At 37.2% G+C, this 11,836-nt stretch overlaps 1 protein-coding gene across 1 annotated transcript in view; it reads right to left on the bottom strand.

Annotated features, from left to right (window-relative positions):
* Positions 1–11,836, bottom strand: part of GALNTL6 (UDP-N-acetyl-alpha-D-galactosamine:polypeptide N-acetylgalactosaminyltransferase-like 6) — a 2,113,891-nt gene that overhangs the window by 1,317,853 nt on the left and 784,202 nt on the right. The gene's annotated exons all lie outside the window — the stretch shown is intronic.

Here is an 11,836-nt window from a genome sequence, read left to right as displayed (position 1 = left end):
AAAGTCATATTTTGGCTCCTTTAGATTTGGTTTAATTTTCCTCAGCTTCAGCTTGAACTTGCATATGAGTAATTGGTGGTCTGTTCCACAATCAGGCCCCGGCCTAGTTTTCACAGCTGATATTGAGCTTCTCCAGCGGTTCCTTCCACAGATGTAGTAGATCTGATTCCTATGCATACCATGCTGACCATATGTAGATGGGCTAATTTCTGGGTTCTCAATTCTATTCCACTGATCTATGTGTCTGTCATTGTGCCAGTACCATGCTATCTTGACCACCACGGCAGTGTGGGTCTATCTCTATCCATAGGTTGTTAGTGCTTCCATTGTTTCAATTCTTTTAAGAACACTAATGGCTAATACAATGTTGATCTACTAATCACAAGAGTTTAAAAAAGAAATAACAACAAAAGAAATGAAATCTCTTCAGAAGAAGTGAAAGGAGAGACTATTTTTTCGATAAGAGTTTTGATGCTTTATACCTATTCACTTACTACATGTGCAGTTTTTAGTACCATCGTGTCTGAATAAAATAATTGTTGATGCTCCATTGGGTTTTCAGAGACAGTATATCACATGAGAACAGATTGATTTTCTTCATCCCAAGCAGCTGCTGGTATATTTGAGCCCTGTACTGCTAGGTTGTCAGAGGAGGAAACCTGAGTTATTGCTTCTTGCTTGCATTTAACAGCTTAAAAGAACTGGGTGACACAGAAATATTTCACGAAATATTATATGACCAAAAGCCGGTGGAGTTTGTCGCTGCTGTTGTTAGGTACCATCAAGTCGAATACGACTTATAGAGACCCTATGAACAACATATCTGAATACTGTCTTCTCCTGTGCCATCCTCACACTTCCTGGCACAATACAGCCCATCATGGCAGTCACTGTGCTGATCCACCTGATGAAAGGTCTTCCGCTCTTTGCTGACTCTCCACCCTTCCAAGTACTATGTCCCTCTCAAAGGAATAGTCCCTCATAGCAACAAGCCCAAAGTAGTGAAGTGAAGCCTCATTGTCTTTGCCTCCAAAGAGTATTCCAAATATACCCTAAGACATTTTTGTTTGTTTTTTTGTACAGTTCATGGGATATTCAGAGCTCTTCTCCAACACTGAATTCATGAGCATCAATTCTTCTTTCATCCCTCTTCATTGTCTATCTCTCAAATGTATAGGAAGTGATTGTAAAGACCATGACATGAATCAGACACTTCAAACTGACATCATTATGCCTCAATAATTTGGAGAGGTCTTTAAATGCAGGCTTTCTGTGTGTTCTGCGTCTCCTTATTTTTGAATATGGATACAAGTAAGATGAAGTTGTTGACATTTTCAATTTCTTATCTATCCATCATGATGTTGCCTATCAGTTCAGTCGTAAGAATCTTTGTTTTCTTCACACTGAGTTGCAATTTGTACTGAAGGCTGCTCTCCTTGATGTTCTGGAACAAGTGCTTCATGTTCCCTCTCTTTAAGCAAGGAAGTTTGTGTCATCTGCGTAACATAGGTTATTGATGAGTCTCCCTCTGATCCTGAGGCCATATTCCTCTTCATAGAGTCCAGCTTGTTGAATTATTTCCACAGCATACAGATTGAAAAAGTAAAGAGAGAAAATACAGCCTTGATGCACTCCCTTCTTAATTTTAAACTACGTAGTGTTGTCCTGTTCTGTTTACAGAACAGCTTCTGGATGATCTATAGGTTTTACATGAGCATAATTAAGTGCTCTGGGACTCCCATTCTTCTCAATGTTAGCCACCATTTGTTATGATCCACACAGCAAAATGCCTTTGCATAGTCAATAAAGCACAAATAGACATTCTTACGGTATTCTTTACATTCAACCAGAGTCCATATGACATCATCAAAAATATCCCTTGTGTCATGAGACTTCTCCTAAATCTTACTTGAACTTCTCCCAGTTCCCTATCTATGTAATCTTTTGACTATTTTTGAATGATCTTCAGCAGTATGTTGCTTGCATTGGATATTAATGATATTGCTTGATAATATCCACATTTAGTTTAAATACCTTTTGTGGTAATGGAAACAAATGTGGATTTCTTTCAATCCATTGGTCAGGCATCTGTCCTCCAAGTTTCCTGGTATAGACTGATGAACATATCTAAGTGCATCTATTAATTGTAACAAATCAATTGGTTTATCATCAATTCATGGGGACTTATTTTTCCAATGCCTTCAATGCAGTTTCCACTTCCTCCTTCATTATCATTGGCTTCTGCTCATATGGTACTTCATGAAATTATTATGTCAGTCAGTTCTTTTTGGTACGAAGATTGTGTGTATTCCCTCCATCTTCTTTTGAGGCTTTCTGAGTCATTCAGTATATTGTCCATAGGATCTTTCAATATTGTTACTCAAAGTTTAAATTTTTTTAAGTTCTTTCAGCTTGTGAAATACAGAGTGAGTTCTTTTCTTTTTTATTCTCCAATTCCAGCTCTCAGCACATTCCATTACATTACTTTTCTTTGTCCTCTCAAGCTGCCCTTTGAAATCCTCAGTTCAGCTCTTTTATTTCTGAATATTCCTACTTTGTTTGACTTTTCAATGTTCTAGTGCAATTTCCAGAGTTTCTTCTGACATACTTTACAGGTTTTTCTATCTCCTGTTTTGTTTTCTTTCTTTTTTTTTCTTTCTTTCTTTCTTCATAGTGATATCCTTGATATAGCCTACAATTCGTCTGGTCTTTGATCATTGGTGTTCAATATCTTAAACATATTCTTAAAATGATCTTGCAATTCAAATGAAATAGATTCAAGGTCGTATCTTGGTTCTTGTGGACTTATTTTAACTTTCGTCAGCCTCAGTTTGAACTTGCATATTCGTAATTGATGGTCTGACCCATAGTCTTCCCCTGGCCTGGTTTTAACTGCTGATACTGAGCTTCTTTAATGATTTCTTCCACCAATGTAGTCAATAAAATTCCTATGCAGCCCAAAAAGTGAGATATGTGTAAAGTTGTTGTTTGTGTCTTTTCAAAAAGGTATTTGCAATGATTTCAAAACTACTCCATGCAACACCTGTCTCCCCCATCTAGCCCTTGATATGATAGCTTATATCTCAAGCTTTGTGGGCTTCTGTTATTCCTAACACCTCATGATGCTCCAAATTTCTTATGTTGAGGCTAGTATTTCTTGAGTTTACGAGTCTGTAAGTCCAAATACCAAATACTAGTATTAGCAAAGGCTACCTATCTCAAACCGTTTTGAGGAAAAGTCTTTTGGGTTGAACGGCTGCTTCCAGGATTGACTTCTTGTGGCTTAGTGCCTCTTCCATTTGCAGCACATGGTAGTCACAATGGGATAGTTTCCTAGGAGTATTTCCCTGTTTTAGTTTTCTTGATTTCACAATCAATACTCTTGGTACCAGAAAGTCAGGAAATTAAAAACTAATTGTATTGGAAAAGTCTGCTGTCAGAGAACTCACCAAAGCACTGAAGAGCAACGATGTCACTCTGGAGACTAAGAAGGCTCCATCTAGGCCATAGATTTTGCATTTACTTGTTATTCATCAGAAAGCTGGACAATGACTAGGGATGATAGAAGGAGAGTTGATGCCTTTGAGCTGTGGTGCTGAAGAAGAGTACTGAATATACCATATAAAAAGATCGTCCTGGAGAGGGTAAAGCCAGGATGCTCCTTGGAGGCAAGGATTATGAAGCTTTGTCTGACACGTTTTGGACATGTTACAAGGAGATATATGTCCTTGAAGAGGAGCATCATGCTTGGGAAGGTGGAGGGACAGCGCAGGAGAGGAAGATCTTCGATGAGATGAATTGATTCAGTGACTAGGGGAATGGGCGTAGAAGTGTCAGAGAAAATAAGATTGGCACAAGATAGAGCAGGGATTAGGGATGCTATAGGGTTGCTATGAGTCGTAGGCAACTCGATGGCATTTAAAAACAACAACATTTGCGATGAATACACCACTGAAAAGACAACATTTTATTATTCTATTTCCAGTCTCACTTCTATTACCAAGCCCATATTTTCCACCTACTATTCCTTCTTTTCTGTTTTCAACTTTTTCATTCCAGTTACCAATTTTCATTAACACATCTTGAATGCATATTCAGTCAATTTTGGACTGCAAGATTTGATAAAAATTCTTCATTTCTCCCTCTTGGGCACTAGATGTAGGAACATATATTTGAATAATAGTCATGTTAATGGGCCTTCTTTGATCTTCTATCACTCACAATGTTGAATTTCAGAATAGAACTTAAAATTTACTCTTTTACTATGATTGCAATATCATTCTTCTTCTGCTTTTCATTCCCTGCTAAGTATACTGGATAATTATCTGATTCAAAGTGGCTCAAGCTGGTCCATCTCATCTCACTTCACCTCACCTCTTTTCATCTCATCTCATCTCTTCTCATTTCATCTCATCATCTCATCTCAATTCACTAAGGCCTAGCATTTCAATGTTCATTCTTTCCATTTCACTTTTTACAATTTCTAGTTTTCTAACATTCAAGCTGTGTATGTTCCATATTCCAATTATCAAATATGTTTCTTATTGTTATTTCTTATTTTAACTGACTTCCAAACTGGACTATACCACTAAATTACTATAACTATCCACATTCCTCATAGGATTTCCAAAGGTCTGTTGTTCAAAAAGTGGTGGCCAATCCTGTTTCCTAGTATGTCTTAGTCTGGGAGCTCTACTAAAAACTGTCCTCCATGGATAATCCTTCAAGCTTTTAACTTTCCCAGTAGTATAGCTTTCAGTATCGCAGCAGCCCACAAATTATCTCAGTACACAAACTAACAGACAAATGCTTTACCAATTACAATATTCAAAGCCTATGGTAAGGAAGGAAGAACATCAAGCTGCAATGAAGACACTGGGAAGAAAAAAAAAGATCCCAAGAATTGATGGGATACCAATTGACATGATTAGTATGACAAATGCAGCCCTGGATGCACTCACAGGTCTATGCCAGGCCATTTGGAGGATAGCGTCCTGGCCAACTTACTGGAAAATATCCGTATTTGCTCCCATTCCCAAGAAATGTGAACCAACAGAGTGTGGAAATTAACTAACAATTAGTTTGTTATCATTAGTATGGCATGGAATTGAAACATTGCTAAGATAATTTTTTAAATGGCTAGAACAATCCATAGATAGGGAAATGCCAGAATTTTAAGCTGTTTTCAGAACAGATCATGGCAGAAGGCATATCAATACTAATATCAGATGGATTCTGGTTAAAAGTAAAGAATATCAGAAGAATGTCTATTTATGTTTTATTTTCTATACAAAGACATTTAACTGTGTGATCACAACACGTTATGGCTAACACTGAGAAAAATGGAAATCCCAAAACACTTAATTGTGCTCGTGTGAAACCTATAACTAGATCAAGATGCTGCCGTGCTAACAGAACAAAGGAACACACATAGGTTAAAATTAAGGAAGATGTGTTTAATGATTATATCCCTTTCCATACTTATTTCATTTGTATGCTGAGGAAATTATTCAAGAAGCAGTACTTCATAAAAAAGAAGGTGGTATCAGGATCAGAGGAAAACTCATCAATAACCCTTGTTATACAGATGACCTAGATGGAAGTCTTCTCAAAGGCATAGCTTTAGGTGCCTCTGGAAACTCTTCAAGCTCTCTAAACTCTACAAACTCTCTAAACTCTATAAATGTACAGAAATTATGTTAGTTATAGAAGAGAGTTCAGGTCTTTTGTGAAAACTTATTCTCAGTTGTATTTGACTTGATGACACTTAACCACTGCTAAATGAAACTAGTGCTGCTTATATCTTGAGGAACACTCTTCCACTTTGTAAATCACTTTTTGTCAATGTGCAGTATGAAGTTGCTGTGACACTAAACCTTGTACCATTGGCTTATCAAATACCAGAATGATTTACCAATGTGGACAGTGTTTGGTGGAGCTCCTAGTTGTAAAACAGGTTTGGGAGCAGGAGTGACATCCTCTTCCTAAATCACATGCCTCTGTAAAATCTATGAACTTGGACTTGAAGATAGTTATGGGAAGGCATTATATCTTTTTTCATATGAGTCAAGCTTGACTCAAAAGTAATCAACAACAACAGCATACAGATAACACAACCTTCCTTGTTGAAAGTGAGGGAGGCTTGAAGCACTCATTGCAGAAGATTAAGGAATGCAACCTTCAAGATGGATTATATCTCAAAGTTAAGAAAACAAAAATTTCACCATAATACCATTGGCAATATAATAATAGATTGAAGAAAAATTGAAACTCTCAATGACTTCATCTTATTTGGATTCACAATCAATGTTCTTGGTACCAGAAGTCAGAAGACCAAGACACATATAACACTGATAAAACTTGTAATCATGCAGGTCTCCAAATTACTGAAAGGCAATTACATTAGTTTGTCATGACTTAGTTTTCCTGACTTAGGCTATGGTCTTTTCAATCATTTACTATGCATCTGAGAGCCGGACAATGAATAAAAATGCCTGAAGAAAAATTGTTGCCTTTAAACTGGTGTTTAAAGGGGAGGGTGTTGAATATCCTTTGGACTACCAAAAGAAGAAACAGATATGTCTTGGAGAAGATGAAGTCAGATTGCTCCTTAGAAGCCAAGGTGATGAAGCTTCATCTCACATTCTTTGGGCATATTGCTCAGAGAGGTGATTACTCAGGTGTGGATATCATGCTTGGAAAGATGGAGGGACTTCGAAGAAGAGGAAGACCCTCAACCAGGTGGACTGGCACAGTGACTGTAGCAATTAGCTTGAGTGTATCGAACACAGGTTAGGACAACATTCAGACCTCTTATTCATTGGGTTACTATGATTCATACTTAATGGGGAAGAGATTGAGACTGTTAATAATTTAAGCTTGCTTGATTCCAAAATGAGCACTCTTTTCACAATTCTAGAGACTAACGTACACCTAGCCTAAACCATGGTCTTCACAATTATTTGCAATTCATCAGAAAACTGGACAATGACTAAGGATGGTGGAGGGAAAATTGATGCCTTTGAGTTGTGGTGCTGGAGAATACTATTGAACATACTATGGACTGCCAAGAGAACAAACAATCTGTCCTGGAAAGAGTAAAATCAAGCTGCTTCTTGGAGGCAAGCATTTTGAAGCTCTGTCTTACGTATTTTGGCATTCTACCAGGAGGGACCAGGCCTTGGAAAAGGGCATCAGCTTGGAAAGGTGGACGGATGGTGTAAGACAGGAAGACCTGGATGAGATGAAGGATGCCGTAACTGAGATAATGAGGGTAGGTGTGTCAGAAACGTTGAAATTGACTCAAGCTAAGACAAGGGTCAAAGCTATCGTGTGTCACTATGAACTCAGGCAACATGACAACACACAACAACAATCACTACCACTATAGTAACAGTCTAGCTTCAGTGAATTGCTTCATAACTGAACCTGTACCATGCATGTTCCCAGACTATAAGGTATCAGTTTCTCAGTGTATTTTAAATAAGATTTTATTTGAAGTTGTCAAAAATAGGTTTTTTAAAAACATCAAGATGTTCCATTGTTTTCAAGTAAATGTGTTCTCTTGAAATAAGTTTTGACATTAAGGGGAGAGGAATGTAACATGGGTAAAATAAAAATCTGTTCTCTAATGTTGTTTAGGAAAGTAAATTGAAATCGTTACCAGTTATCATGACATAGGAAAATAATAATTAAGACACTAAACTGTTTTTAAATGCAAGAAGGAAATGATCCTTAAAAGAGAATCTCATTATAGGAGGTCACTTAGAGTGCAGTTAGGGAAGAATTAGTGGCATGCTAAGGTGTTGATCTTAACATTCCTACACATTGAGAAGAGAGGGCATCAAAAGGCCACAGCAAAACTTACAGAACAAAATGTTCACTTTCCTACATGACCAAGTCTCATGATTTTCACACCTAATTCTGATTTCCCCCTTTTAAATGGTAACTGGAAGGAAAAGCATCAAAGCTATGAAACCAAATACCTACAGAAGGTTTCTCCCCCCATATAATTTGAAATATGAAAATATTTTTAAGATAAATATAAAATTTAACATCTGTGATGAGCAACCAGTTGGTCACCAGATAACAGCTATAATTGCTGACTCCCAGTAGGTTTTCAACAACTTTACATAATTGTTAAGACCATGGCCTGAATCAGTGACAATTTAGTCACTTGTCTGATATTACTGCTTCTTAGTTTCTTGGAGATGTCCCTGACAACAGATTTTCCCAGTGCAATTTGTCTTTTGATTTCTTGACTGCTGGTGACAAGAGTGTTGATTGTGGAGCTGAGCAAGCTGAAATTGTGAACAACCTCAAGCTCTTCTCCTCATATCGTGAGGCTTCCAAGTAGCCCAATCTTGAAAAATTCTTGTCTTTTTGATGTTGAGCTTCAATCCATATTGAAGACTATAGTTCTTGACCTTCTGCAGCAAGCGCTTCAGGTCATCCTCAGTTTCAGCAAGCAAGGCTGTGTCATTAGTATTATGTTGGCTGTGGAAGAGTCTTCATTCACTTTTGATGCCATATTCCCTCTAATAAAGTCCAGCCTCCTGAATGAATCATATCAATTAGTATACTTTTCCTTCAGTCACTTTAAGAGAAAATGTACTTTCTCCCTTTTTTTTCTTTAAAAATTTTAGCTCTATTGAGTCTCATTTTAACACATGCATCAGGATACAACAGGATAATTTAATGTCTTATAAGTAAGCATTTTTGTGACTGGAAAACAAAATTCTCAAACTCTTAAAATTTTATCAGGGAATTCTGCCATGCCTGAGAGATTTAGGAATGCTGATGTGTTCATTTTTATAGTTCTACATTCCCCAAGGTTCCAGAATGTTCCATAAATTGCTCAAGCTCAGCTCTCATTCCCATTTCAAAATACATTCCACCTGAGGGATGTGTCTCTCTTCCATCCCTGCTATGCTTTTGATTTGTTTAAGAGCAGTTACCACCGTATTCCTTGTACAAAAATGACTTTCTCTAAACACAAAGAATATAGTAACTTGGTGTTTAAACTTTGGTAAATACTTGTTCCTCTATCAGTTGTTTCTCAAGTTAATAAGACATCTTTGTAACAGTGTTAGAGGCATAATAATTTTGTTGTAAATTAGTGTGTCTGCTTAGCCAGATTAGTAGTCAGAAACAAAGCACCATTTATTTATCTATTTAGGTTATCTCCTCAGGCAATCAATAAGTATTTCCTCCTCAAAACTGTATTTAATTAAGTTTCAAAGGAGCAATGTTGAAACTCCTGTACCATGGACATGTACTTCTCTTGGGATCTGTTAACTGTTACCTGTGGTATTTGTTACATGGGCCAGGGGCCAGAGGTAAGCCTGGACTCTGGATTCTGTGAGATTTTCATCCAAAGAGCCATATGGCAATTCTCCCTCTGCCATTCCATGCTCAAGAACTATAAGTTCTTCTTAATTAAAAAGAAAAATGGAATGGTCTCCAAACATCATTATTTTTAAAGAATATCTATTCTGAAATAAAGAGAAAGTGCAAGAATGCCAAATAAGCATTAGCTACAGTGAGTACTGAAGAAAGCTTGTATGACATATGACCCAGTGCCATCTGAAGCAAACAGACATGTAGTGAGATGGCTCTGTTTTGCATGCCAAGCCATACCGATGTATTCAGGAAGGAAAGGATTAACAGCATATCAATTTCCTGATGCCTGTGCTCAAAAGTCCTACCTCTGCTGAGTCTAACACACTCAGGTGGCTAGTTTCCTTCCAACTTGCAGCTCAATTTGCTAAATATAAGAGTTTAGAAATGTTACTAAGGACAGGCACAACCATTCCCACCAAGTCTTCTTGTCTTTGGCAAATGATATATCTCTCCTACTAACAAACTCTGTGAAATGCCTCTCATCACAATGCTATACCTTCTCTTTCATTCTAAATTTGTTTTCTTTCTGCATCTCTCATGTCACCATTAAAAGACTTCTTTTCATCAACCCTTAAGTAAAACTCATTTCTCTTCTCAATAGTTCTAAACATACTGATCTTCCTTCCAAACACCAAACATTTCTTAGTCAAGAAGTAGATAGTCCCACAAATCATTAATATTGGTCACTTCCTAGACACTTTGTATTTCCGGCCCTATCTTATTGCTGCTGTAATCTACTGATTTCATTCTTAATTCCCTTAAACATACTGAAGTCCATCAAATATATTATTATCTTAGATAAACTTAGAAGGAACTGATGATGCTGTTCCTAGAAACCGGCCAGTGAAAGCCTAATAAGTAGCAATGAAATATTGTTATAGAACTAAAAGAGGAGTCTTGATTTGAAGTTGTTCCATGCACAACTAGGAATGAAGTGTCTTCGCAAAGTCTAGTCAACCTTAATAGTTGCAATGGAATAAAGCTTTTGAGCCTTTATTTGATGATGTGCTATGTCTCAAAAAGAGAAGAAACAGTTGAAAATATCCTTCAATAATTGTATTATGGAAATCATGAAGTATTGTTGTGGTGGTGTTGTTATGTGCAGTAAAGTTGCTTGAGACTCATAGCGACCCTATGTACAAAAGCCCTAAACTCTGCTTTGTCCTGTGGCAATCACACTGTCTCTGACACTCCCATCCACATTACCCCAGTCACTGAATCAATTCACCTCATAGAGGTTCTTCCCCTCCTGTGCTGTCCCTCCACCCTACCAAGCATGATGTCCCTCTCTAATAACCGGTCCTTCCTTACAACATGTCCAAAGTATGTTAGATGGAGCCTCAGAATCCTTGCCTCTAAGGAGCTGCCTGGTTTAACCCTCTCCAGGATGATTCTGTTTGTTTTCCTAGCAGTCCCTGGTACCCTCAATACTCCTCTCCAGCACCACAGCTCAAAAGCATCAATTCTCCTTCTATCCTCCTTAATCATTGTCCAACTCTCTGATGCATAACAAGTGATAGAAAAGACCATGGCCTATATCAGACGAACCTTAGTCTCCAGAGAGACACCAATGCTCTTCAGTACTTTGGAGAGGTCCCTAATAGCAGACAGTTGAAAATATCCTTCAATAATCGTATTATGGAAATCATGAAATATTAATCTAGGAAAATTAGAAATAGTAAAAAATTGCATGGACTATTTTAGAGTTTTCAAATGGACTGCTTCTGATGATAATTTTTAACCACACTATCATATTCTAGAAATTATAATCTAAAATATGTAGTACAAGATTCATTCCCAAAAAGAGTAAGATATATCTTGAACTGTCAAAATTGTTAGTTTTTGTGTTGTTGTTAGGTGCTGTTGAGTAGAGCATGACTCATAGCAACCTTATGAATAAAAGATCTGAACCCTGTTCTACCATAAGTCATCCCCACACTTCCTGATACACAAGAGTCCCTTGCAGCAGTCACCTAGTCAATCTAGCTTGTTGAGGGTCTTCCTTTCCCTTGCTGACCCTCCACCCTTCCCAACGTCATGTCTTTCCCCAAGGAATAGCACTTTCTAGCAACATGTCCAAAGTACATGAGGCGAAGTTTCATCATTGTTCCCTCCAAAGGGTACTTCTGAAATATTCAGTAGTCATGTAATATTCATAAGTGTAATAGGAAAACAAAGTAATACATTTTTAATTTCTGCACCAAATATTAAAGACAAAGATTAAGAAATTAAATATTTTTACTAACTTCTGAAATTGATGAAAATACAATCAAGGTTCACCGACAAGTACTTGTGACTGTAATACGAAAATTGAAAACCAAGTATAATCAGTAACTGGAAAATACAGCCTAGTGGTAAAAACAATGTTGGAGATTACATGATGCAATTTTGTAAGACCGACAGTGTCCTTTAGAAGATATATAGATATATATAT

This window comes from Elephantulus edwardii, unplaced genomic scaffold (assembly GCF_000299155.1).
Source record: "Elephantulus edwardii isolate Elephantulus edwardi_28Jun2011 unplaced genomic scaffold, EleEdw1.0 scaffold00018, whole genome shotgun sequence".
NCBI lineage: Eukaryota > Metazoa > Chordata > Mammalia > Macroscelidea > Macroscelididae > Elephantulus > Elephantulus edwardii.
Note: the sequence above shows the minus strand (reverse complement) of the source record. Positions and strands in the feature narration are given on the sequence as shown.